Here is a 27343-nt window from a genome sequence, read left to right on the forward strand (position 1 = left end):
CCTTTTGTCGATCTAGTAACTGCTGTTTGGAGAGGTGGATTTACTACTGGAAGAACTCCTTTCATTGCTGTAGTAAGCATCTACGCTACAGTGCTACAGCAGCACTGCTGTACCAGTTCTAGTGCAGACATAGCCTAAGACATCACAGCAAGGAAAGATGTTAATCGCTTCCCAGGGAACTGTTGGAAATAAAATGTGCTGTAACCATAGTATCTGTCATACCTAATCTTGTTTTGATTTGCAAGGGGGAGGGGAAACTGACAGCTTACTACAGTAGTTGACAAATGCGAATCAATTTTGTTTCTTAAACTGCACATTTCTTAAGCAGGGTTTTACTATAATTATATTGTGCCATGTTAGATTTACCCTCCTGGTCCTCACAATGTTTTATGAGCTTTAATTCTTACACGTAACCATGACCTTCTCTTGGACAAGATATTATAGCTTCAGAAGTTCTCAGACTTGTTCATAGCATGGACAGTATCTTCACAGAATGACTTTATCCTGGACATTTCCCATCCCATTAGTGATTAGAATAACCTCTTTGCCACAAAGGTAATTGCTGTTACTACCACAAAGTAATATATTGGGTAAATTATTTTAATGTGTATTGCTGCTTTTAATGCACTTAGCACCTGGAAACAAGGAAAACCACTGCCCGAGACCAGTCAACTCTCCTGGGACCACAAGCTAGGCGGCTGGTCTACTGACAGGGCTATTGCTCTGCTTTCTTTGGAGGATCTCTAAGCACTTGCTGTCCTAAACTGATGGCTGGATTCGGCTCATCATTGTAAAAGCTCCTGTGACCTCAGGGTCACATAGCCTGGAAGAGCCCTGCTCTGAGAAGTAGAGGGGACGGGTGTGTGTGTGTGAGACAGACAAAGCTAAGCAGTAGTTGTCTGTAGATGTGGCTGCTTTGTTAGGTAATGAGAAATTAACTCAACAAAAAATTCCAATATATTAAAACCTGCTAGACCTCTGCTTTGTATACCAGGATGGATGGTCAAGGACTCAGGTTTGATAGGTGCTCCTGTAAATATTGTGACCTTGTTAGATAATGCTCTTGCTGTAAACCAGGCAATGGTGTGACAAAAGGGGATGGTCTCTTAGCTGGCTCACATACAACTTGATCTGTTGCCCCCAGATCAGAATTTGTCCCACTATTGCTGTAACTTACAGACCCCACCAACCCACTGCAATGTAAACGCAGAAGTCCAGTCATTTAGAAAGAGGCAACACATTTGTAAGTGCATTGCATGGCCTAACCCCATCTCCCCGGAGTACTCCCTGACATGCAGCATGATGCAAATTCCTGACGCCAGTCACGGGTCAGGCTGGGGCGCTGTTTACATCCTATAATTAACATCTGGGTAGTTAATCACCAGGCAGCAGCAGAGCCAAAAAAGCTCTGAATTGAAGTCAGGCTCACAGTTGCAGTGAGATCTCTGGAGTCCATAGCTGCTATGAGGTAGCAACAAAGCTGAATTGACTCAAGCCGTGTATGTGTGTGTGTGTGTGTGTGTGTGAGAGAGAGATAGCCATCCCCCCATGTGTATGTGAGAGCCATCTCCTGTATGTGTGCACGCGGTGCTGTCCCCCCTCTGCTGCCCCCTGAACCGTGTGGGTGTGTGAATCAACAAGTATCAATTAACTCTCATGGAAGTCGGGGCCCGTTCTTTCCTCTTTCTTGCTTGTGGAACCTTTAGTTAACATGAGGAGTGTAACAATAGTCAGGTATTTGGTTAGTGAATGCTAGTTGGGTATGTCTGAACTCTTCTTGCAATAGACTACTAGTATTAAAAATTTAGCCTCATAAGCTCACAAAACAGAATATATTTGCCATCTATTAATAGCCCCTCATTCCTGGTTAGTCATGTACTATTTTCATTGGAGCACAATATAAAAAAGCCTGTTAACTTCGTTAAAGCTGTATCTGAGAGAGTGCAATTACTTCCTACTGTAAGCGGCTGGGGGGGGGAGCAAGTGGGGGATACGTATAGGAAGAAATTGTGGGGTGGTAATTATGGCTCAGAGTTCCCCTTCTCAGGGCAGCCACTGGAGATATCTGCGTTTGGTTTAAGGAGGTGGATGGGAATTTCTTCTGAACCTCAGTTGTTACTGAGGATGATCACTCTTGTATAGCGCTTCTCATTGGTCGATCTCAAAGCACTTTACAAAGAAACGCAGTATCATTATCCTGTTGTACAGATAGGGAAACTGAGGCACGGTGTGGCAAAGTGACTTGCCCAAGATCACTCAGCAGGCAAATGGCAAAGCAGGAAACGGGGCCCATGACTCCTGAGTCCTAGTGCAGTCCTCTAGCTGCTAGGTCACACTGCCTCCCAACTAAAGATGGCTACCACCATTAGTTGCCACATCGTAATGTTTTCCTGAAGAGAATTTTTTTCGCTTTAGAAATAGTTCTCATTTTCCAAACAACGTACTGTGGTTAAAGGCTTTCTGTGAAATATAGCTTTTGTCTATACGATTTGACCTAGTAGGTGAGGAGAAATCGGCGTTCTATTATTTTCTGCTTCCTTTAAGCCAAATTTATTGAAAGCGGTTAAATTACAGCTTTAAAACAAACTTTGGAAGAGGTGAGAAATGAGACAAGGAGCCTCCCTAAAGATTATGGGCTTGATCCAGCTCCCATTGGAATCAATAGGAGCTAGATTAGGCCCTTAAATATGTACTCAAAGGTGCCTAAACTTGCTCCTGAGTAGGAGGGCTGAGTCCGACAGCAGGAAGGGGAGTACAGAACATACTGTGTGAGTTCATGTTGGCATCTTGTGGCTGACTTATAGGAGCTAAGGGCTCTATTGTTAGTCCTCCCATAGTGGATACATTTTCTTAAAGCCTCAGCTCCTGGAGTCATTAGATCACATTAGAATCTTACTTGGCTTCCTAATGAAAACAATGATTCTGGCGCTAATTGTGGAACCATGAACTGAGCATGCCCCATAGGCTCAGACACCAGAAGGAAATGAAAAGGAACCAACACTTTATTATTATTTTTAAATCTCAGTTTTGAAGCCCAGTTATGATTTCTGGGCACTTGGGGTTAATACACTGCTGCTACTGCTTTCAGCTGGCAGAGATGTTTAGCTCAAGTGGCAGAGGCTCATGTCTTGGAACGGGGTCTAGTCATGGTTCCTGGAGGTACGTTGAGGTGGTGTGTTAAGCAAGTCCTCTCGAGTTACTGTGTCTTATCTGCATGGATTCATTACCAATGGAGAGAAACTGTTAATTGATTTAGTAATATTCCTATCCACAGACTATATTTTACAATGCATAAGTGTGTGTAAAGCTTAATTGTGCTGGTCCAAACTGATTAAAATGTAGCATCTTGATTCCTCCAGACACTCCAGCTGTTAACACAATTTCTCTCTAGTAGAGGCTTCCTGCGGTTAGATGTCTGAGCTCAGGTTAAAACAGTGTTATGCAGCCAGGGTGAAGATTGAGCAGAAGGAGATGAGGAGGTTTATATCAGTGTGGCTGGCCCAACCTTTGAGAATAGGGGGAGAAATAACTTCTCTGGGTTGACCGGTGAATCTGTTAGTACTCCTAGCTGGGAGTAGGGTGCACAGGGGCCCTTGTCTCCTCAATTGGCTGACCTGTGCTGCTGTGAAAACATACACAATGCTGCTTTGAAAGCCATGGCGGTGGCCTATGCAGGTGTTTCCTGTGTTTAGTGTGTCTGCAATTAACCACTTCCTGGAACTTTCTCCCCCTTGTGCTAAGCCTCCTGGAGAGGAGAAGAGCAAAGGTCACCCCCAGGTGACTGGTGGTGTTTCCCAGAAATGCAGGTCTTGTCTGGTCAGCTCCAGAGTGACAGAGCAGGCGGAAGGCCTGACTCAAGGGCAGAGGGGCCATAGAGCCCAGAAATCCAACAGCTCGCAGGGACGAAAATGAAAAAAGTGACAGGAGTGCAGGTTGCAGGGTCAAAAAGAGGGATCTGGGGAGGAGCCCCCAGCAGAGCACCCAAGATGGTGCCTGCTGCTCCAAGGAGGTGGTGGTGGGTATTGCCCAGAGGAACACTTTTTCTCTCAGTGCTTGGGCAGCAGCCCGGCAAGGTCACCAAATTGCTCCACCAGTAGCACCCTCCCCCCCTCTCCCCCCAAGACCTGGAGGGACCATCTTGAGGAATCTATTCAAGGCTTGTTTGCTCTGCTGAGTGACAGTGAAGTGTGAATTATTGTAGTGGGATGAGGGTTCAATGGGCTTGTTAACGGGGGAGCCCCAGCTGCTGCTGCCAAGGGGATGCTGCATGCCGGGCTCCTGCTTCCCCCTGCGATTTCCCCCCTCCCTCCCCATTCCACTCCCTTTCCTTCTCCACTGCCTCTTCTGCCCCCCAACCCCCTTGCCTAATTTTTCCTGCCTTCCCGTCTTACCCAGCTCCACTGTGGGCACTCGTAGAAAACAGGAAGATTGCCAGCATGCAGAATGGGAGCAGGACCAGCACTAGGACCCAGGAAGTGGCGTCCAGCTATGGAGTCAGCAGAGCTGCCTGCAGCCTCTTTCAGCTGGGCAGCTCTATGCTCCCAGAAATGTGGCGGGAGTGGGGGGGGGGGAGTGGCACTTAAATCCGTGTGCCCCCCATGCCTTTCCTCTGTTTTGGGGGGGTAATGCCCCTCCCAAACTGCACCCCAGTGGTCCCCATGCCCACCCCTCCTTTGCTTCCCAGTCACTTTCTGCAGAGAAGCAAAGAAATTCTGCAGGCAGAACACTTTCTGCATGTGCGCAGTAAAGCAGACTTCTCCTAGGAGTAGTGTGTGCGCACATGTCTTAAGTTGAATTGGTCAGTAAATTATTAATTTTTATTTATTTTTACAAAAAAGTTTTCAACTCCTTCAATTCCTTGTTCATGCCGCCCCCCACCAGCCTGTTTGTTTAACTTTTAAAACTATCCATGCTGATGTTCTTATTTTTACATTTCTTTTAATCTCTCTTGAAATTGTGGCCAAGTGCAGTGAGGAGGAAAGCATATCTTGCTATGCAATGGTCAGCACAAAGGAGACCTTAATCCATGCAGGTAGCCAATAGCTCCCCACCTGTGCATGCACTGATGTACGTTGATACTTTTTAAAAACTACATACAAGTAATGGTGTTTTGAAACCAACACCAGTTGCAGCAGTGTTGTGCAGGCAAACCGAACTAACCTCAATTCCTAGTGCTCTTTCTGAGAACAGCCAGATGGTAACAAATTGGTCAGTGTAAGTTAGCTGATCAGTTCCAGCAAGCTGTTCTGCACATTGCTAGCAGTAGAGCAGCCTTTCTGGTAGCCGTTCATACAGGATGGGCTAAATCCTGCCGGGAGTCACAGCCTTGCAACTTGACTGAGGGCATCCAGGGTATGACTAAGGGCAGAATTTTCCCCATTTTCCACTAACACTTGGGAACTGGAGAACGTACTGGGCAAATCAGTGGGACCTAAAGTGTGTGCATCAGATCTTCTCAAAGAGGTCAGCCTTTCTGGAAGAACATAGAGCTGCTTTATCTAAACTGTTTCCAAGGTGCCAAGCATTGTGTTGAGAGCTCTCTCTCCTGTGGTTCCAAGTAGCTGTAAGTATGCGATAGCGGCCACCCCCCGGTAAGTTGCCTCGGCAGGTGAGGGTAACCAGAAGTGTGGAAACTGGTGATTTAGGGATCGCCCTCCATAGCATACAAAGATTGTTCTAGTAGCCAGGGTGGAAGAGAACATATATTGGTCCAACGGCTTGAAGAGCAGTGGAGCAACGTATTGTGGAAGGCGAAAGGCATGATGGGGCACTACAGAAGTCATGGCAATCTGCTGCAGCTAAAGGAACTTCCAGTTGTAACAGCCTTTGTGCCACTTGGTCTAGCTTCAGCAGCCGAGAGAATGGGATTGTCCCAGTACAACGACTCTCCCATTTTAATCAGCTTCACGCACACGCCATTCAATGCACCTCTCTCCTTAAAAGTCCTGTGATGGTGGGGGAGTGGCAAAATGACAGGTGAAGACGATTCCTGACAGTCAAAGCCACAAGCCTGTACACAGGCAGCCTGGGGCGTTGGTCGCCCATCCCTGACCAAAGGGCAGTGGCGAAGCTCTGGAACATCCCAGGTGACAGAGCAGCCTTTTTTCGGATTGCACTGCTCTCCCTTTGTAAGGGAAGGGGCTAGAAAAGGTGCCTCAAACATTGCCTTCCCAAATTAAATCCTGCCAGCTTACCGCGGCTGGCGAATCATCCTCAACGTGGTTGAAAACCAAAGATAACTTAAAAAAAGCACTAAAGATTGCTGCTTGGAACATCAGGACTATGGTAGACAAAGACGATACCGCTTGATTTGAAAGAACAGTTCTCCTTTCAAAAGAGCTAGCCCAGTATGACACTGACATTGCCGGGCTCGGTGAAACTAGATTGGCAAACGAGGGCATTATAACAGAACCGGCTGGGGGTTATACCTTCTCTTGGCAGAGGAAAGAACCACACGAAAATAGAATGCATGGAATGGGAATTGCCATAAAGACCCAACTCTTGCAGTGTCCAGTAGGCATTAATGAAAGACTCCTGAAACTCTGGTTACCACTAAATAAGTTGCGGTTTGCTATCATCATTGATGCATATGTGCCCATCTTAAGAAGTCCCGATAATGCTAAGGAATGGTTCTACTCTGATCTCGACTCTCTCATCAAGTCAACACCACAAAGTGACAAACTAATCATCCTAGAGAGTTCAATGCAAGAGCAGGTAAAGATAACAGCAACTGGCAAGGTGGCATTGGAAAAAATGGCAATGGAAAAATGAATGAAAATGGTCTCCTGCTCCTAAGCAAGTGTGGAGAACATAGCCTGACAATCACACATGCCATCTTCAGACAGGCAGACAAATATCAAAACTATATGGATGCACCCCGATCCACACAGCGGCATCTAATAGATTACATCATTGTCCGACAATGTGACTGACATAAGGGATGTCAGGGTCACCAGAGCCATGCGTGGAGCAGAATGTTGGCTGGATCATAGAATGATTAGGTCAATACTGAATCTACATATTGTACCCACATGCCTGAAATGCCCAAAAAACAATCAAGACGCCCCCTGATATTGTTAAATTAAACCATACGTCCTATTGAGACAAGCTACAAAATGCACTAGAAACTAGCCTCAGTGATAACCCTGTCTCATGGGAGGAATTCAGAGAGAGAGAGAGAGAGAGTACAAAAAAACTGTAACTGACATCTTCGGATTGAAGTCACTGTGACTAGTTTTGTTGAAAACGATGAGGAAATCACAGTACTCTTCAAAGAAAAAAGCTTTCCAAATCTGGCAAGGTGATATTCAGTCCACCTCAAAAACAAAGAAAGCATGGCACACAGACAAGTACACTTGATACAAGATAAATGGTGGGAGAAGTTAGCAGGAGACACTCAAATGTATGTGGAAACAAATGAAACAAAGTTCTTTGATTCCTTGAAGCTAATCTATGGACTTTCAGTGGTCGGCACAGGTTCCCCCATGATGGCTGATGGAAGGATAGTCATCAAAGACCAACATGGCATGGAACAGAGATGGGCTGAACATTTCAGTCAACTTCTGAATAGACCATCCTCCCTTGAAACAAGTGCTATTAATCAGATACCTCAAAGGCCTATTCAGCACCACCTTTACTTACCACCCTCACTTGAAGAAATAGAAAAGTCAATCAGTTTGATTAGCTCAGGAAAGTCCTCAGGCAGAGATGGAATACTGGCAGAAATATATAAATCTGTGGGTCCAAAGGTGGTGGTAACACTCCAGAGGATGCTTACTGACATCTGGTACAACGAAGAAATGCTGCAAGACTTCAAAGATGCCACAATTATTCCTTTCTTTAAAATAAAATAAAAATAAAATAAAGGTAGCAAAATGGTCTGCAATAACTACTGTGGGATATCCTCCTATCTGTCACGGGAAAAATCTTTGCTTGTGTCCTCCTGAACCAACTGATTTCATCTGTCTCAGACAATTCACCTGGTCATAGCACCATAGACATGATTTTCAGTATCGGGCAAATACAAGAAAAATGTATCGAACAAAACATGAATCTGTTCAGTGTTTTCATCGATCTGACAAAAGTATTTGATACAGTCAATAGAGAAGGATTATGGATGGTCCTCAGCAAACTTGGTTGCCCACGAAAACTGGTTTATTTCATGAAGGGATGCAAGGTCAGGTACTTTTTTTTTAATGGAGACCTCACTGACTCCTTTCCCATTTCAAAGGAGTCAAACAAAACTGTGTCCTTGCCCCTGTACTGTTCAACCTCTTCTTCACCCAAGTTCTCAACCAAGCTACAAATGGGCTCAACAGAGGCATATACATCAGATACAGACACGACGGCCCAGTCTTCAGTCTTACAAGGCTTAAAGCAAAAACAAAAGTAACAGAACTACTAGTAAGAGAAGCACTCTTTATGGATGATTATGCCTTCCTGGCACACACAGATGGAAATCTCCAGTGCATCGTAGATCGCTTTGCTGAAGCATCAACATTGTTTGGCCTCAGAATCAGCCTGGAAAAAACTGGTGTTGCATCAATCATCTTCACTGCTCCATGCTATATTCCCCATGTATATACATCAGTGGAATCCAAATAAAGCAAGTTGGCAGCTTTACCTATCTTGGCAGCAACATCTCCAATGATGGATCTCTTGACAAAGATCATGAACAGGATACAGAGAGCTTCTCCATCATTAGGAAAGTTGCCTAACAAATTTCTGAAAAACCCCAACATAATCCTCTCAACAAAAATAAAACTTTATCATGCTTTTGTGCTCACATCTCTCCTCTACGGCTGTGAGACCTGGACACCATACAAATGGCATATCAAACGGCTAGAGGCCTTTCATATGCGGTCTCTGCGTGCCATTGTGTGGATTCGCCGGCAGGACAAAATTGCCAACCTGCAGGTTCTCCAAAAGTCAAATGCCACAAGCATCGAGGCCATGCTGATAAAAGCCCAACTGCGCTGGGTTGGACACATCATTAGGATGCCTAAATATTGACTCCCCAGCAAAAAATTATATGGAGAATTGGCATATGGAGAATCAAGGCCGCCGCAGAAGGCACTACAAAGACCTCATCGAGAACAGCACACACTTCGGTGCAATAAAACTGGATAACCTTGAGAAGGCTGCATTAAGTAGCCCAGCATGGCAACACACAGCACTCAGAGCTTTCCAAGCCTTTCAAGAGGACAGAAATAATCGAGTGTTAGCTGCAAGGGAAAAGCATCATACTACTGCTATAGCTACCAAGACGATCACCAATGACTTTGTCTGCCTGATCTGCTCATGAGCATGCGCGTCATGCTTTGGACTTCAGAGTGACCCCAGAACCCACAAAAAGAGAGCAAGCGAGCATGAAAACATCATTGTCGAACCAATGAACTACACACACATACCATTGTGGTATCTAAGCACCAGACATTCATAGTGTGAATTGATGCAGTGTGAGTGACTGACTGTAAAAACTTGGCATTTATATACAGAGATCATCTTCAAAATGCGCTGATTAGTTCTCCGACATCCCTGTCACAGTTAGGTAAATGCTCCTCTTCATACCCCCCCACCACCTTAAGGATGTCAAAACTGAGGCAGAGAGTATAAAGGACTTGCCCAAGGCCATAAGTAGTACTTGATTGTTTCTGGCTCCCAGGCAACAAGGTCATCACCTTTACTCTTGCCTGTTAAATGTTGCGCGTTGGGAACTCTGGTACAGAAACTGCCGTAGCAGATCCATCTAATTCTATATTCTATCTCTGGTAGTGGCCTATGCTGTATACTTCAGAGGTAAGCAAAAGAAAAATCTCCTAATAGAAGATATGTAATGCTACTCCTTGGCTTGTTCCTGACCCCAGGCAAGTGATTAGGTTGTTCCCCAAGTGAGGGTTGAGAGCTCTTAGGCTGCCTAGGGTCACTCTGTTCTTTAAACTGAACTGCTCTCTCTTAAACAGACGGACAATGATAGACCCGTCCAATCTGCATACAGAGCGGGTAGTGGTGAATGAATAGACATTTTGCTCATTAATAAAATATTTTACCCTCCTAAAACACTTTAGATCTGAGGCTCTCCAAGCACTTTGCAGACATGAATGAGCTTAGCCTCTCCAACACGTTTGTGCAGCTGGTAGGGAAGCATTGTCCCAGTTTGATGGATGGGAAACTGAGGCACAGAAGACTTCAGTTGCTACAGAAGGGTTCTGTGGGAGAGCTGGGACTATAATCCTGATTTCCCTTAACTCTCAAGTTTGGTGTGTCTTTGTGACCATCTTTCCTCTCAGTCATGAACACTGCTGTGACCTACATAGCCTTCCCAAGGGAGAAGAAAGAGACAAAGGCTGGCAGGCTCAACAGAGGAACTTCTCTAAGGGCAGGTCTACACTACAGCTGGGATTGATGCTCTGAGATCTATCTACTCACAGTCGATTTAGCGGATCTAGTAAAGACCTGCCAAATTGACAGCAGATCGCTCTCCAGTTGACCCCTGTACTCTATCCCCGACGAGAAGAGTAGGGTAAGTCGGCGGGAGATTTTCTCCTGTTGACCACCCCGTGGTAACTCGACTTAAGGTACATTGACTCCAGCCAAGTTATTCAGGTAGCTGGAGTTGCGTAGCATAGGTCGATTTACCGCAGTAGCGTAGACCTGGCCTAAGTTTTGACCTGCAATAGACAAGCACCAAGACCAGGTCTTCATGGCTGATAGCTTCTTATCAATGGAATTTGTGCCAGCAAATATGACCTGAGAGATACTGATACATTTTATCAAATATTTATTATCTGACCCCTCGGAGACCAGCTTATGTGGAAGTGTGTATTATTGGGGGAGTGGCAGTGACCCCCTCTATTTAGGCTGTTTAACACTTTTTTCCCATAATGAAGTGTGAAGAACTAAGTGGCCTAGTGCCTCCATAGTTTGCACTAGGGCTTTGAAATTTGGCAGGGAGATAGCCCTGAGGTCAGCAAGGTGTGTGGTGTTCTCTTCTCTCCCCAAGCCCCCCCCGCCCCGCCTGCGCCTAATGTAAATATGTTCATATTTGGCTGCATTCGGATCTGGTGAAAACTGCCACTTCCCATCGTTCCTCAGCTCATTGCAGCTTGTTCTTGGCTTGTCGCTCCCAAACCCTCAACCATCTTAACACTGCACGCACACTGCTCTAGCTTCTTTCAGCAACGCAATGAGCATGGCACGCTGATGGATGGGTCCCGGGCAGAAGTGCTGCTGCTGCATTTTGTGCACTGAAGAAGGCAGGCATCTGTGGATGAAGTACTGTGTAATTATGTCATTAAAACCTGCAGGCCAGGTCCTCAGCTGGTAGAAATCGGTACTGCTCCATTGACTTTTTTTGGTATGTAATTTCTGTAGTACCTCCTGGCTGTAACAATTAGGTGTTTTAATTAAAATATTTTAAAAAAATCACCCAAACCCTACAGCTCCTATGGCATCTATAAGTGGTGACACAGCTACTGTAACTTGCCAACATGTCTTACAGTGAGACAATCTATGTAGCTTATCAAAGAGAAGGTGCTGATCATAACTGGTAAGTACCTATGTGCAGCAGAGCTCCTCTGTAACTGAGCAGGCTAAGGGGTAATGAGGCCCAATAGTTAGAAGTTGTGGCTTATTTCTAGGTTGATTTTTTTTTCTTCCCAGCTTTAATTTTTCAACAGTAATCTGGGAGGTGGAAATGGAAAACTTTCCATCACTTGAAGTCTTTAAATTGAGACTGCAGATGTCTTTCTAAAAGATAGGCTCTAATATGAATAATAAAAAAATAATTTGGCCGCAAGGTACCTGGTTTGCTACTCTTCCCTGTTACAGATGTGAAAACAAACTCCTTCCACTACAGGAATGGCTGGTTGAAATTTTCTGACCTGTGTTCTGCAGGAGGTCAGAATAGATGGTCACAGCAATCCTTTCTGACCTTAAAATCTACCCTTTTGCCTGCTACCTGGTGGTGGAAGGGGGACATCCATACTGGCAGCAGCACCACCTACAACTTTTACCAACCTTCTGCTCTCCGAGCAGTGGCTTGGTAGCACGTGCGGCAATCAAGCTCTTAGAACTGTCAGAACTAATTCCTCGTCTTCCTGGCCCCCATTTGCAAATGCCTTGTTTTGAGGCCTGGTGCCTTTGAGTCATAAATCAGAATCAGATGTTCTAACGATTGTGCCTGTCAGTTATTTCTTCAAGATCTAGGCAGAAGTCTCCAAGTGTCCACTAATTTTAGTGTGTTTGGGTGTCGGAGTGAGATGCCTATAAATAGGGGCATAAATATACAGGGAAGCGGGGGAAGAATATTCCCCCTCAACTGAGGGTAGGTGTGTGGCTGTGGCAGTGCCATAGCGGATAAGATTGCTGTCCTCCTACAAGACATGTCCAGTGCTTGCACTCTCTCTCTCAACTCCCCTTGCCACCTGCCAAGCCACCTAACAACTGCCAAGCTGCTCAGCCGCACAGACCAAGCTGGCTCTGCAGGTTAGCCAGGGGAGTGGTAAAGGAAAGGCTGTTTCTCTCCAGTGGCCAGAAGATGACTGAGGAGATTCTGGCTTCCAGCAGGTGGAGCATGAGGGAGGGGAATCTTCTGTCACTTCTCAAAGCTGAAGGGGAGCAGGTGGGAGGGGGTGAGGCTGGGTCAGAAGGGGAGCCTGGGAGTGGGGGTAACTTGGGAAGGGGAGGATCGAGAGCTCCAGGGGAGAGGATGGGAGCTGAGGAATTGAGGGAGTAAGATACAGGAAATTCAAGGTGGGGCAACAGGATCAGGACATCTTGTCCCCTTCAGCTTTGGGGCCAGCATGACTCCACTTACTGCAAGGGCCTGATCTGCAGAGGTTCTGAGCACCTGCACTTCCCAATTGGCTGCTTGACACCTCCAAAGATGTGTCCCTGAACTCTGTGTTTGGGAATGTCGGCCTTCCTGTGTCACCCAGTTGGAATTGGAGATCGTTGGTACAGCGAGTGTGTCTCGTGGCTGCCCCGACATCCATCCTTTGATGTCCCAGTGTTGTGATCTTCAGAGCAGCGCAGGGGAATGTCACCCTATGTCTTCCATTAATTTTAATGGTTAACTGCCCTGCGTTGCTTTGAAAACCTCCACCTGTGTGTCTTGATCAGAATTGTTAATGTGTAATGTTGCAGCAACGGCTCCTGCTTTTGAAAGTATCTCTGTTTGGGGTGGGCTGGCAATGTTACACTGCATGGACGCTGTCTCTTTATCCAGTCCCAGGAGGTGAAGGGTTAGGTCAAAAGCATTTATTGCTAATGGTGGCATAATGCAGCTTTGTGTGGGCTAGTGAGGTTAAATGTTGGTGTCAACCTATATAGCTTTTTCTTGAGAGGTGAACTAAATTGCTTTTTATTTGCCAAGCCCTAATCTCAAGGCCTGTGTCTACATTAAAGAATAAACTTGTGCTTAAACTGTTTCAAGTGTGTCCACACTAGTTATGTTGAAATAGTGTTGGAATGGTTATAAGCGTGGTTCATGTCCGTGCTAGTACTGTTCTAAATTGCTTTGGTTGTAATGCTCTCTGGCTACTTAATTCACAGTTTCTGACAAGGATTTTGAAAGCGGTGGATTTTGAGATATTTCAATAGGCTACAGATGCATAAAGAGATAAGTAGTCCAGGCCTATTTGAACTGTTCCAGTGTGTTTGTGTCTAGGATGGCAGTAAAGTGGTTCACAGTGTAAAAGTTGAGATTGCCATGGTTCTTAAACCTGCTGAATACCTAATCTATTTAAACCAGTTGTTGAGGTACAGTAAACTTCTCTAGTGGTAGATAAAGCAAAGGTTCTCTGTCTGTCTGACTAATGTTTAACACAGCTGATGAAACTCTATCCCTTACGCTGTATTTGATGTCTATGACTTTAGCTACAACGGGCAAGATGCAAAAGGAACCTGCAGGGTCTAAATTCCTGTTGTGGCAGGTAAATGGATGAAACATCTGAGTCTAAACTACAGCTGCTTAGAAAATGGAATTTTCGTCTTGTGGGAAACGCTCACATTTTGAAATTTCGTTCTGAATTGGTATGAAAAGTAGAAATTGCAAGATATTCTGTGGAACAAACATTGAAACCACCTTAACAGAAATATTTTGTTTTGATGTCATAATATGTTTTTTAATAAAGTTGAAAAGTAAAAATGAATTGCCTCATTCTAGTTCTGAACCGTTTCAATTTTTTTCCGTCAAATTTAGTCAAAATCAATGCACTCCTGCGAAACGTTTAGATTTTAATAAATCAGCATATTCGGAAAAGTATTCCATCAATTCTTTGGACTAGTTCTAGCTTAAACCATCCCATCAGCCTTTCGAGTTTTGTGAAGAGGAAAACGCTACCTTTCCTGTTGTAAAAAATTTCTAACTGCACTTTGCTCAAAACCAGCTGAAGTTTGATAGCTGAAATGTGGCATTTAAATAATCTGCAGTGAAGACTGATGGTTTTTGTTAGATGCCAAACTTAGCTGCTTTAACACCTAGCAAAGTTTAGATCTATATGAAAATTGCGAAGTCTGTAACCATCTGTTCTTGCAAAATCGTTTTAATTTTAAATCTTAACATCTGTTCTGAGTGACCTGTGATCTCGACCAGTAACTAGGAATGAGTGACGGGATGGATCACTTGATGATTACGTGTTATGTTCATTCCCTCTGGGGCACCTGGCATTGGCTGCTTTCGGAAGACTGGATACTGGGCTAGATGGACCTTTGATCTGACCCAGTATGGCCATTCTTATGTTCAATAGCTCCATTCTAATTACCACTGCTCAAAAGGAGTGCGCTGGAAGCAGTTGATGTCCAAGAAGTTTATCCTCAAAGGCATATTGTGTAGTGTCACCATCATGTGAGCCGCTGCAAGTTTCACTAGAGTGGGTTGCGGTTCCCCTGCTGGTCGTGAGAGGTTGCTGTGCCATTTTTGGAGCAGGCAGTCAAAACTGGTGATCTCTGAGCTGGGTGGAGTAGTCCGATAAATCTGGCCTCCTTCACTCCCTGTACGAGTTTGTGTGTGCATTTTGTATACGTGTTCAGGACAAATCCAAATGAGCTCTTTGTGTAGGTGTATTCCTAGGTGATTGGAGCTCCTCCAATTCAGGAGTTAAGACTCAGCAATACACTTGGCAAGCCAGTCAATTGACTGCCTACTTGACCACGGTCAAATATTCTGGCAAGATATGCCCTTATGTGGGTGGGAGCTAGCTTTGTGATTGAAACATGGTGCCATCAAGATGCCCAAAAATGTGGCCGACTGCCTACCTAGCATAAATTAATTTTAAAATGACTTTTATAGTTTGTTTTATTTCTGTTTAATTTCACTTTTCTTTCTTTTTTGTAACTGTTCAGTCATGAATAACGTTGATATGGAAATACTAACCTAATACTGCTAATAAGATAATTCTTCCCATTTTTTTTGACGTTGATTTAATTGTTTCACATTTTTCTGAGTTTAAAATAACTCTAAGTAACTTGGTTTTGTAATTAGGCATAAGTATCTATTTAGGGATAAGCCAATTGAAGACCAGAAAGTCTTTCTTCTTTTTTTTGTTACTGTTCTAATAAATTTGTAGCATATTTTACTATTTTTGACCAAAGTCTGACCGGTCAATTGCATGATTATTTTTAGACAGGTCAGATACCCAACCCTATGTCAACAATACAGTACATAACTGAACCCTATTGATTGCACCTGCCCTAGTTATGTATTCACACAGCACTTTCTAAACTCCCAAAGCTTTCTCCCAGTATGCACTAAATACTGTGCAAACCTGAAATGGAGTCTCTGGAAGCAGTCTCTTCATTTGGTTGTTTCAGATTCTTGGTCTGGAATCTGGAGGTGATGTGCCCAGGGTTTTATAACAGCCCAGATGTTTAATCCTGTGCAGTGTTGTAGCCGTGTTAGTCCCAGGATATTAGAGAGACAAGGTGGGTGAGGTAATATCGTTTATTGGACCAGCTTCTGTCTCAGATTTTTGTAATGCAGTCCACAGATACCTACTATGTTACAAATATCCTCTTACTGACTGAACATCTGATCTTTTTGCCCTTTCACTGTCTATGCTATTTAGGCTGTTTTCATTGTGCTTGCTGAGAAGTAAAAGAAGTAGTTTGTTTCATTTGTCTCTAGTAAACTTTTCTGTGAAGGTAGTACTGGAAACCTTGCTGGGGAGTGATTAAGAAAATAAAACCCTTTCGTAACGGTTTTAGGAAGGTATCCTGGAAATCAGAGGGGGAACCGTGTTAGTCTGCATCTGTAAAAGCAGCAAAGAATCCTGTGGCACCTTATAGACTAACAGACGTTTTGGAGCATGAGCTTTCGTGGGTGAATACCCACTTCCTCAGATGCATGCTTCTACTGGTATCAAATTTTGCGATCAAGTGCTAGGCCAGATTTGATACAACAGTGTCACTTTAAGTCAGGCTTAATTTCCAGTGCTGTTAGTTAAAATGTATGGCCAGTCCAAGCAATTTACATAATTTTGTGCCTTTTGGGTTCCAGTTGGCACACAGGAAAATTTTGTGGTAGAGTTCTCTGGAAATCCCCTGATCACACCACAGGCTCCTAACTCTTTGTGGTAATGGCATTATTGGGTGTGGGGTTTGGGTTTCGTTTAACGTCTAACAGCATTTTGTTTCTGCTTCCTGTGTGAGAGTCAAAATAAGACACAATTTCCTGTCTGATTCAGTGTCACTAAGGAGCCCATCATTAACCTGACTAAACACAGTATCACAGTTTAGTCTTCTGAAATTAGATGCTGAATTAGGGGATAATTTATGGGGAAGCATCTCCAGAACTGAATAAAAATCCTACCCTAGCTATAGAATTCTATATGGAGATTCATAAAAACTGGTAGCAAGGATAGAGAAGTTTTAGTTTTGTTCCTATAGAAACCTTATTGTTTTCATTCCTCTAAAATTAAGTAGTCAAGCACCTTCTCTTATGAAAAGTACCCTCTCAAAGCACTCCAAGCTTGTGGCTTGGGGATGAGGTGTGTGTGGGGAGGGAGTTTTGGACAATGTGTGTTTTCAGAACTCAACTGGGAAAGAAACACCTTTCCGCTGTAAGTGTTTAAGATCAAAGATTGGTTTTATGTGACACAGACAGACTAGGCATAACAAAGAGAGAGAGAAAAGCCCTGGAATATCATCTCTGTGTTTTGTAAAGGCAATAGGTAGGTAGGTTCTGTGTCTCATTTAGTAAGCCATGATCCAGCAAAGTAAAGCCAGTGGGGCTAGGCATACACTTAAGTCTCTGGCTAAATCGGCCTACAATGGGAAAGCTGTCTCCAACCTGAAATATAGAGCAGCTACAATTGTTCCATAATGCCATAAGATAGGCATAAGGGTATAAGTATATGCTACAGGACATACAGGTGCAACACAACGAAGTTATTTATTGTTGAACTATAACATTCTCTCTACCCCACCCCTCCTCCAGCCTTCTTGTAACTAACTGTGGGATTGTAACGCAGCATTAAACTTGTATACACACAGCCACATTTTAATCTAATTTTTGCAAATGTAAATTGTTTTTTGTTTTGTTTTTTTAAACTCAGGCTTGACAAAGCCCTGGCTGGGATGATTTAATTGGGGCTTGATCCTGCTTTGAGCAGGGGGTTGGACTTGACGCCCTGAGGTCCCTCCCAACCCTGTTATTCTATGAAAGCAACTGCATGGGCATCCCTTCTTTTGCCCTGGTAAAATTGAGCTCAGAATCAGGCAGATAACTGGTGGTGTGATGCTATACTTGCTCCTTGAAGTATGGCTCCCACACTAAGGCATAGTTACAGCAACTTGCTAACAGCCTCATGAGACTTCTCCACACAGGAGTAAACATCCAGGTTATATTTAGATTTTAAAAGCCCAGAATCTGCTGTACAAAGTATCTTGTGAACTGATGCGACTGATATCTGTGTCAGCGGCTGAGCAGAACTTTTTTCTAAAAACAACCTATCATATTGTTGCTCTTTTAATGACACTTGTGCCCAAATGAAATGAGCTCTTTCAGAGAGAAATAGACAATAAAACTATAAGACATCCCAGTTTAGCTTAGAGGAACTACACAATGCAGGATGAATGCCCCAAGGGTTCTTATTTAGCTTCTGTGATAGTAATAGAACCGCTGGCTTTGGTTCCAGGGTGAACAGCTGTGGAGTGAGTTGGAAGGCACAATTTATGGCATAAATTCATACATGGGATGCATTAAGATTTGAATTCTGCAGGATGGTGAGCTGCTAAGTGTGAAAACATCTAGTTTCCTGGGCTACTCCGTGGTCTGACCAGAAATACCTATCTGCCTAAGATAATGGATGGTGTCTTATAACTACTCCTCTCTGGACAGAAAATGCAGAGACAAAAACTGCAGAGATCAAGATTACATATCTATTTTTTTTTTCCTTCTCAGCACTTGCAGCGCAGTGGATCTGACTCCCTTAAGTCACTCTGGTTCCTGGCTGAAACTTTGACAATATGGACAAGTCACCTTAAAGGTAAGCAAAAGAAACAGGATTGAGGTTTTTTCCCCCACTATCCCATAATCCTGCTTCTAACTAGCTAACTGCTACAGTGGCTTCTCCATAATGTCGCTCTACTCTGTTTAAAGAGCAACCTTTCATGCCGAGAAGTAACTGCTTTTCAGTGTTATGTCAATCCGCCCGATTGTCGGTGAGTAGAATTGAACCTGGGAATTCTGGAGCCAAATGCGTGAGCCTCTACTGCATGAGCTAAAAGCCACATAGCCCTTAGGTAAGACTGTAGCAGACTCATTACCCTCTTAGTGATCTCTCTGCCACTAGATGGACAGAGTACCACACCCAGGAGGTGTGTGTGCGCGCGTTACATTTGCATAAGAATATAAGATGTGTGGGGTTACAAAAACCAGTAGAGTTGCTAATATATTAGAAAACAGTACTTTTTTTTTCTTTTTAATAAATATTTCCAATTTCTATTTCCCGTCCAGAATTTTGCACTGTAGCAGAGGTGGGCAAACTTTTTGTCCTGAGGACCACATCTAGATATGGAAATTGTGTGGCGGGCTCATGAAAGCACACACAAAATTAGGAGTTGGGGTGTAGGCTCTGGGGTGGGGCCAGAAATGAGGAGTTCAGGGTACGGGAGGGTGCTCAGTCCTGGGACTGGAGGGGTTTGGAGGGTAGGAGGGGTATCAGAGCTGGGGCAGAGGATTGGAGTGCAGGAGGGGGTCAGGAGTGCAGACTTTGGGCGGCGCTTACCTCAAGCAGCTCCCAAAGCAGCGGCACGTCCCATCTCCGTCTCCTATGCGGAGGTATGGCCAGGCGGTTCTGCGTGCTGCCCTGTCCACTGGTGCAGCCCTGCAGCTCCCATTGGCCACGGTTCCCTTTGTGTAATAGATTGTACAGCTCACGGCTGCATGGAAGAGTCTCCTACTAAAGGATTTTGTACACTGTGAGACCCGGTTTCAGCCCTGGTGTAAATGGGCACAGGACATTTATTTCAGTGAAGTTGCACTGGTTTTCCTGGGAGTGACCATGGCACTTGGATTCCATGCTCTCAGCAAGCTTACCAGAAGGGGAAGCTATTTAGCTGCTGTATGGCAGGAGGTAGTGAAGGGACTAATACTCTGCCCTTTAGAGTGTCTGCCATTTGAAGGTCTTGGAGAACTTTTGCAATTGTTCTAACTCTACCCCTGCCATTCACCCTGCTGTGCGGGTTATACCCGCTCATTTCTGGTTCACCAAACTGCTGTTCCTTCTTCACTCCACTCCAATAATCACCCCTAAAGGCTCTCTCCCTTGGTGCTGCTGGCAAGGAGCAAGTTGATAGTGAACTATATGAAAAAAAGCATACACCCAAATGTACCAGATAATCCTCCTCCTAGGTTTCAATCCACCCTCTCCTACCTTACATTGATAGATTCCAAGGCCCCATGAGACCGTTCTGATAATCCAGACTGACCTCTTGTATAACAGAGGCCGTCAAACTTCCCCAAAGTAATTCCTTTTGAACTGGAGCATCTCTCTCCAAAAAAATACCCCTTTTTCTGTCCTGCTCACATTGTCACCTCTTCAGGGTAGGGACTGTCTGCATTTTGGGCTCGCTCCTTAAGAACTCGGGACCAATTCGGTCCCCTGCCTCCGAAGTGCTCAGTACCCACAACAAAGGCCAGATTTCTAGAATTGCTCAGCTCCCATGAAGGCACCTACATGTAAATAAGGGCCAGCTGACCAAAAGAGCTCAGCAGCTCCCGTCCCAGCAACACCATCTCAAAGTCTGACCATAGAACTCTGAATCCAGCATGCTGAGCTCATCAGAAAATCTGGCCACTTATTTTGGTGCCTAAATGGGAATTGAGCTCTTCTGGGAAGTCTCTTTTGTGTCTTGTTCAGCACTGAGTACACCAGTGCTATGGGAAACCTGGAAAACTTGCTGGAACCGGTCCTTGTGAAACCACCAGCTGGACTTTGCAGACCCAAGTGCATTGGATGGTTGGGATAAACCCTAAAGCGGGGGTGACTTGCTTAGTGGCCTGAGGTGTGGATGAGTAGATTCTATGCCTAGGCTGGCAGTCTTTACTGGTAACTGGGGTAAGCCCCATAGCTCTTGGGTGCTTATGAATGGAAGATGCCGTTACCTCTTTAATGTTCACCACCTTCAAGCCTTTCTGCTTCAGAAAAGCTGGCTAAAGTGGGGACAGAGAATTAAAAGGACATTAAATTAAAGCCAGCTGTTCTCAGTAAGTGGTTCTGTAAGTTCAGAATAAGTCTTGCATCTGTGGTTTCCGGTTTCTGTAATCAACTTTGCCTCTGCCACCTTGGGGGCCTAATGCTCATTTCAGACCTTCACCTTGATCATTGTTGCTGCATTAGCTTAGCTTTTATGTTGCGTAGATACCTTGCTGAAACTTTCTGGTCATGTTTTTCCCCCTCATCAATTGAAACTAATGTTAGGAGTTGGGATCAATCAGAAGTTCTTGACATTAGGGATTCTGAAGCTTGCAGTAGGAGGTAGAAGTTGACAGCACCTTGCGGCCAGTTCATTTTCCAATTTGCTTTTAACCTTTAAAGCACCCTGCTGACTTGTATAGTGCTACCTCATTCGCCTCTGTCACTGGGTTGTCTGAGGCAGGGGGTGTCTCATGAGCTCAGCTAGATTTCAGCATCCTGGCCCATGTCTAGCTCAGGTTGGCCCCTCTGGGCCTTCCATTCACAGAGTAAATCACAGTCTCTCTCAGTGACCTAAGCACAAAGTGTGGCCAGCAATGGGCTCCGACCCGGCCTGGCTTCTTGGGTTATGGTAGAGAGGAACTCCATCCTTCCTCTTCTGGCCCAGCCAGGAACTGCCATTTGATAGAAGCAGCCAGCCCGTCTTATTTGGCCTGCTGGGCCCTCATTGGCTACAACCTGCTCTTCCAGCCTTTCTAACTGTTGGAGGACCAAGTCTTGCTGGTTCTACCTGCAGCTGAACCTGGGAGGTCTTTCTAGGCAACCCCAGAGGTCCCAAACTCTCTGCCCTCCTTTTCTTAAAGGGTCACTTTCTGGGGAACGGTGCATCAAGACCTCTACTTTCTTTTTATTGGGACTAAACAATGTGGGCTTGCCTTTCCTACCTCTGTTTAATACAGGTCTTACAATCCTCTTATTTTTAATACAGTAACAACGAGGAACCTCAATAAATGTCTTGTTGCGCTAGGCGTGGTACAAACATAGCCAAAGACAGATCACAATTTAGGAGACCGGATACAGCACAAAAATGGGATGATGGTGAATTGGGGGGATGTTGTAACAATAAGATGAACAATCTTTTGCCTCAGTGAGATGCACTTAGGGAGATCCCTTCTAAAGATCCTCATGGAACTGTACTGTTTTCTCTCAGCTGGTTTGGTTCCTGAAGTTTTGATCCCTGCCCTGTAATCAGAATGGAATCTACAAATGCATGGGGCACATGCATTGATAATTGAAGCTGCATGGCTAGGAGTGTTTGTTTGGTTTGTTTGTTTGTTTTGAAGAAGTCTCCCCTGTTGGTGGTTCTGGGAGTAAGAGACTAGGAACTGGAAAAAGTAACTTGTCCTTATCCCAGAACTGGATGGCTTACGCTATCTCCCATAGTGTAAGCGCTGGGGAGGAGAGTTCTGTGTAGCTCTTAAGAACATAAGAATGGCTGTACTGGGTCAGACCAAAGGTCCATCCAGCCCAGTATCCTGTCTACTGACAGTGACCAATGCCAGGTGCTCCAGAGGAAGTGAACCTAACAGGCAATGATCAAGTGATCTCTCTCCCGCCATCCATCTCCACCCTCTGACAAACAGAGGCTAGGGACACCATTCCTTACCCATCCTGGCTAATAGCCGTTAATGGACTTAACCTCCATGAATTTATCCAGTTCTCTTTTAAACTCTGTTATAGTCCTAGCCTTCACAACTTCCTCAGGCAAGGATTCCACAGGTTGACTATGGGCTATGTGAAGAAGAACTTCCTTTATTTGTTTTAAACCTGCTGCCTGTTAATTTCATTTGGTGACCCCTAGTTCTTGTATTATGGGAATAAGTAAATAACTTTTCCTTATCCACTTTCTCCACATCACTCATGATTTTATATACCTCTATCGTATCTGCCCTTAGTCTCATCTTTTCCGAGCTGAAGAGTCCTAGCCTCTTCAATCTTTCCTCGTATGGAACCCGTTCCAAATCACTAATCATTTTAGTTGCCCTTCTCTGAACCTTTTTTAATGCCAGTACAGTAACTCCTCACTTAATGTTGTAGTTAACGTTCTGTGTTCCTGAAAAATGCGACTTTAGGCGAAACGATGTTTAGCGAATCCAATTTCCCCATAAGAATTAATGTAAATAAGGGGGTTAGGTTCCAGGGAGATTTTTTTTCACCAGACAAAAGACTATAATATATTCTCACACACACACACACACACACACACACACACACACACACACACACACACACACACACACACACACACACACACACACACACACACACACACACACACACACACACACAGTTTTAAACGAACAATTTAATACTGATACACAGTGATGATGATTGTGAAGCTTGGTTGAGGTGGAGGAGTCAGAGGATGGGATATTTCCCTTACTGTTAAACGATGAACTAGTAATTGGCTGAGCCCTCCAGGGTTAACTCTCTGTCTACAATGCAGCAGGAATGGAGGGAGATATTCGCGTTTCCCATAAGTACGCTGCCTTGTTAATTAGATCAGCTTGTTGAGATGGAAGCTGCTACAAGCTCCCTTGGTCCTGAGCCCTGCTCTATGGAAGATGGGGTAAGCGGGGTGCAGGGGGGATGGGGACACCCTGACATTAGCCCCCCTCTTCCTTCCCTCCCTCCAGCACAGCAAGCAGGAGTCTCAGGGAGCAGCTCCAAGGCAAAGGGCAGGAGCAGCATATGGCAGTGCGGGGAGGGACACATGTGAACTGCAGGCAGCTGCTGCACAGGGAACTTAGGGGAGCGGGGAGCTGATAGGCGGCTGCCTGTCCACCTGGTTCCAAACCTCCACCAGCTAGCTGCAACAGGCTGCTCTTCCTGCAAGCAGTAGACAAAGTAGGCAGCTGCCAAATGACGTTAGAAGGGAGCAATGAGTATTAGAGGGGTAGCCGTGTTAGTCTGGATCTGTAAAAGCAGCAAAGAATCCTGTGGCACCTTATAGACTAACAGACATTTTAGAGCATGAGCTTTCGTGGGTGAATACCCACTTCGTCAGATCTTTTATAGAAGGGAGCATTGTGCAACTTTAAACAAGCATGTTCCCTAATTGATCAGCAATTAAACAATGTTAACCGAGGAGGCGGAGTTACTGTATATCTCTTTTGAGATGAGACCACATCTGTATGCAGTATTTAAGATGTGGGCGTACCATGGATTTATATAAGGGCAATGAGATATTCTCCGTCTTATTCTCTATCCCGTTTTTAATGATTCCTAACATCCTGTTTGCCTTTTTGACTGCCACTGCATACTGTGTGGACATCTTCAGAGAACTATCCACAATGACTCCAAGATCTTTTTCCTAATTTGTTGTAGCTAAATTAGCCCCCATCATATTGTATGGGGGCTTTTGCTAGTGGTTCCACGACTCTTCTTTGGAGCCAGCGAGTTGCTTCATTTCTTTTTAAAATCTCACCTTTTGAAATCCTTCCCTTCCTCTTTGCTTTGTGAATGATGCTCTGTTAAGCCTCCAATGGTCTCGATGAATGGTCCTATGTATTTTAAAAAGCATATTGTGAGCAAGCATGGCATGGATGTTTTTAGGAACCTGCTTGTCTGGAAGCTGGGCAGGTTTCAAGTATGTTTCAGTGCCCCGTTTGCTGTTAATGGAAAGGCCAGCAGAGCAGATGGACAACAGTCAGTATGTTTTGTGGGTCTAATTTTAGGGCTGGCTGCTGGCCAAAATGGAGAGTTGGATTGGTGGGTTTCCCTCTGAGCCAGCCAAGATCTAGCCGTCTTGTGAGTTGCAGTGACCTTAATGGGCCTCGGGTAGCCCCTTGCTTTGGTTACACATAAAGCTGGCCACTACTGGCCATGTCTAAAGTGTGCTGGACAAATGAAGTTACTTTCTGTTCTGGCAGAATCTTGTGAAAGAAGCTCTCTTGAAGTGGAGAGGAACTGATCCAATGCTAGGAAAAAGCTTTGCAGACTAGAGCCAGCTCCTTATTGTGTCAAAGTGGTTGGCTCTGTTCCTCTGTTTCGAGTTTGGTATTTCTGGATCGTGCATGTATAAATCTGAGACTAGTTATTTATTGCACGCAGTGTTGTGGCGGGTGGGTGGTTGCTGAGCACCAAGGATGTGCTTTTCAATTTTAGATTTTTTTTTTTTTAAATAGATCAACAATCATCAGTGGAGAGTCAAAGTTTTTTTTTAAAAAAATTTTCAATCCACATGTTACTGTACTGTGAGGAAAAGGCATCGGGAACGTGTGGAAAATTTTGAAACTTCACTCTGACACTGCTACTGAAAGGTTCTGAAAGGAACCCTTCAACTGGTGCACGTGACAGTTATGGCTGTGTAAAAACCGTACTACCTGTTATCAGGCAAGAAGACTTGCATGATACTGTTGAAGAAGCTGCATATGTTGGGCTCAAATCTGTGGGTGAGAACACACAGCTTAAATAAGTGCTCGGAGACAACTGTGTTTCTCCCCCTTAGAGAACATAATCTTAAGCTATGAAAAGAAATTGGGAACAAGGTGAGAGATCTAGACAATGACCTACATCTGTCCCTTGAGGCGTTTAAGGGGATGCTGTCAAGTCAATCAGTGATAGGACCAAAATGTAGCTGTTTTGTAAAAACGTCCTTGCCTAACTCCCCATGAGTGGAAACTTGCACGTGATGCCTTTTCCCCTCCAGCGACACATGGCATGTGTTGGTCTGAGGCTTTTTGGGAAGAGTGTTGGGAAAAGAGGAGGCTTTAACATACCCCATGGCAATGGTCCCCAACCTTTTTATCTGGCAGGCACCAGACGAAGGACTGTGGCAGCTGTGGAGCATCCGCCAAAACGCCACCGAATTTCTGCGGCGTTTCAGTGGCGACGCCTCTCGATGACGTCACTTGCCGCCACCAAGTGACGTCATCGAGAGGTGTTGCCACAGAAATTCGCGGCATTTCGGCAGATGCTCCACCGCCGGCCAGGACGCGGGCACATTTAGATGCCCCTGCGGGCGCCATGGCACCCACGGGCACTGCATTGGGGACCCCTGCCCCATGGCAGTGGTGCAATACTGGTGTGGTAACCCTCAGCCTGGTACTAACACCTGCTGCAGCTGTGATGGAGCTGCAGAGAACCCTGCCCTACGGAGAGACAGCTAGTGAGTGGACAAATCACGCTGGGGAGGAGGTTCAGAATCCACCCAAAGGGGCAGTGGGAAAAAGCTGTTAGAGAAGGAGAAGAATCGAAATGCTGAGCTAGCGGATGACTCATCACCTGAGTAGGAGGTGAGGTAATAAAAGAAGAACAGGAGAATAAAACTAGGGCATTGAGAAGAGAGGACATTTCAGGTCAGGAGAAGCAGAAAAAAATAGGCTTGGGTATGTGAGCAGGCACTATTAGAGGAGGAGAAGAAGAGGGAAATCTACGCTTATCCAGGGAAAAAATGGAAAGGAAACAACCAGTGGAAAAGAATTGATGAAAACAGATCCTGAAAACAAAGCGAGAAGCCCACCAACAAATGGCCTGACGTACACGAACAGAAAGAACGACTGTTTGAACCTCTGTTGAATGAATACAGTCCAAAGATGCTTGTTGGTCAAGTGAGGTCCACGAGGTGAAGAAAACCTGCTTGTGGATAGACTCAGTGAAAAGAGGTATAGTCGCAGGAGTATTGAATTTAAGGAGCGCTTCAAGCTGAAGAGACGCAAAGAACAGGACAGCAAGAGTGGAGTTGGACGTACAGCCAAGAAGAGGAAAAGTTGATTTGTCTTTGAAGTGGCACAGTACATTACTTAATCTCTCTTGTTCTTGTTAATAACAATGCATTTGGTACAATAGCTCAGAGTTACAAACTGACTGGTCAATCACATACTTCATCTGGAACTGGAAGTATGCAATTAGTCAGCAGCAGAAACAAACAAACAAAAAAAGCAAATACAGTACAGTACTGTGTTAAACGTAAACTACTACTAAAAAAAGTTTTTTAAAAAAAATTGACAACTAAACAGTTTCTGTGCTGGTTTCATTTAAATTAAGATGGTTGAAAGCAGCATTTTTCTTCTGCATAGTAAAGTTTCAAAGCTGTATTAAATCAAGATTCAGTTGCAAACTTTTGAAAGAACCACCATAACGTTTTGTTCAGAGTTACGAACATTTCACAGTGATGAGCAATCTCTGTTCCCGAGCTGTTCGTAACTGAGATTCTACTGTAGCTGCGAGATATTCCCTCACCCACCTTGTCTCTGCACAGAGTAAGGAAGAGGAGCATGTACCAGCTCATGAAGGTTAATGAGTAGGTCACCTATAGTTTGAATACTGAATACATACTATTTATAATGTTCTTTGTTTATGCTCCTGCTACAATTTTGAGTTTTCCCATATGAAGTTCTAAAAATTTCAAATGATCCCTTTTTATCGTGGCTTGCTTCTGCCTCTCCTCACAGTCTAGCCTTGCCTTGCCTAGCTGGGTCACTCCATCCTGGTGTTTGGGTTTCTATTGGATGAAAAGGGAAGCTGACCAGAAACAGTGAAACTGACAAGCTTTTTGCTTTGTTGGCCAAGGAGAGAGAATTGCCAAAAAAACAAACCAAAAATTCCCTAGACTGTTCAAGTTCTTTCAATCTTACTGGTCTCAGGTGCTAGTAGTACCAGGAAGGAAACTTTTTAAAATACAACTTTCATTAAGACCCTGT

General features: G+C 44.6%; 1 protein-coding gene across 2 annotated transcripts in view; it reads left to right on the top strand.

Moving 5' to 3' along the window:
- Positions 1–27343, top strand: part of GDPD5 (glycerophosphodiester phosphodiesterase domain containing 5) — a 332218-nt gene that overhangs the window by 79574 nt on the left and 225301 nt on the right. For both annotated transcript variants that reach the window (XM_030557463.1, XM_030557472.1), the window contains exon 2: positions 18404–18488. The gene's annotated coding sequence lies outside the window, so the exon portion shown is untranslated. The remainder of the gene's footprint in view (positions 1–18403; positions 18489–27343) is intronic.

Source organism: Gopherus evgoodei, chromosome 1, assembly GCF_007399415.2.
Source record: "Gopherus evgoodei ecotype Sinaloan lineage chromosome 1, rGopEvg1_v1.p, whole genome shotgun sequence".
In the NCBI taxonomy this organism is placed as follows: Eukaryota; Metazoa; Chordata; order Testudines; family Testudinidae; genus Gopherus; species Gopherus evgoodei.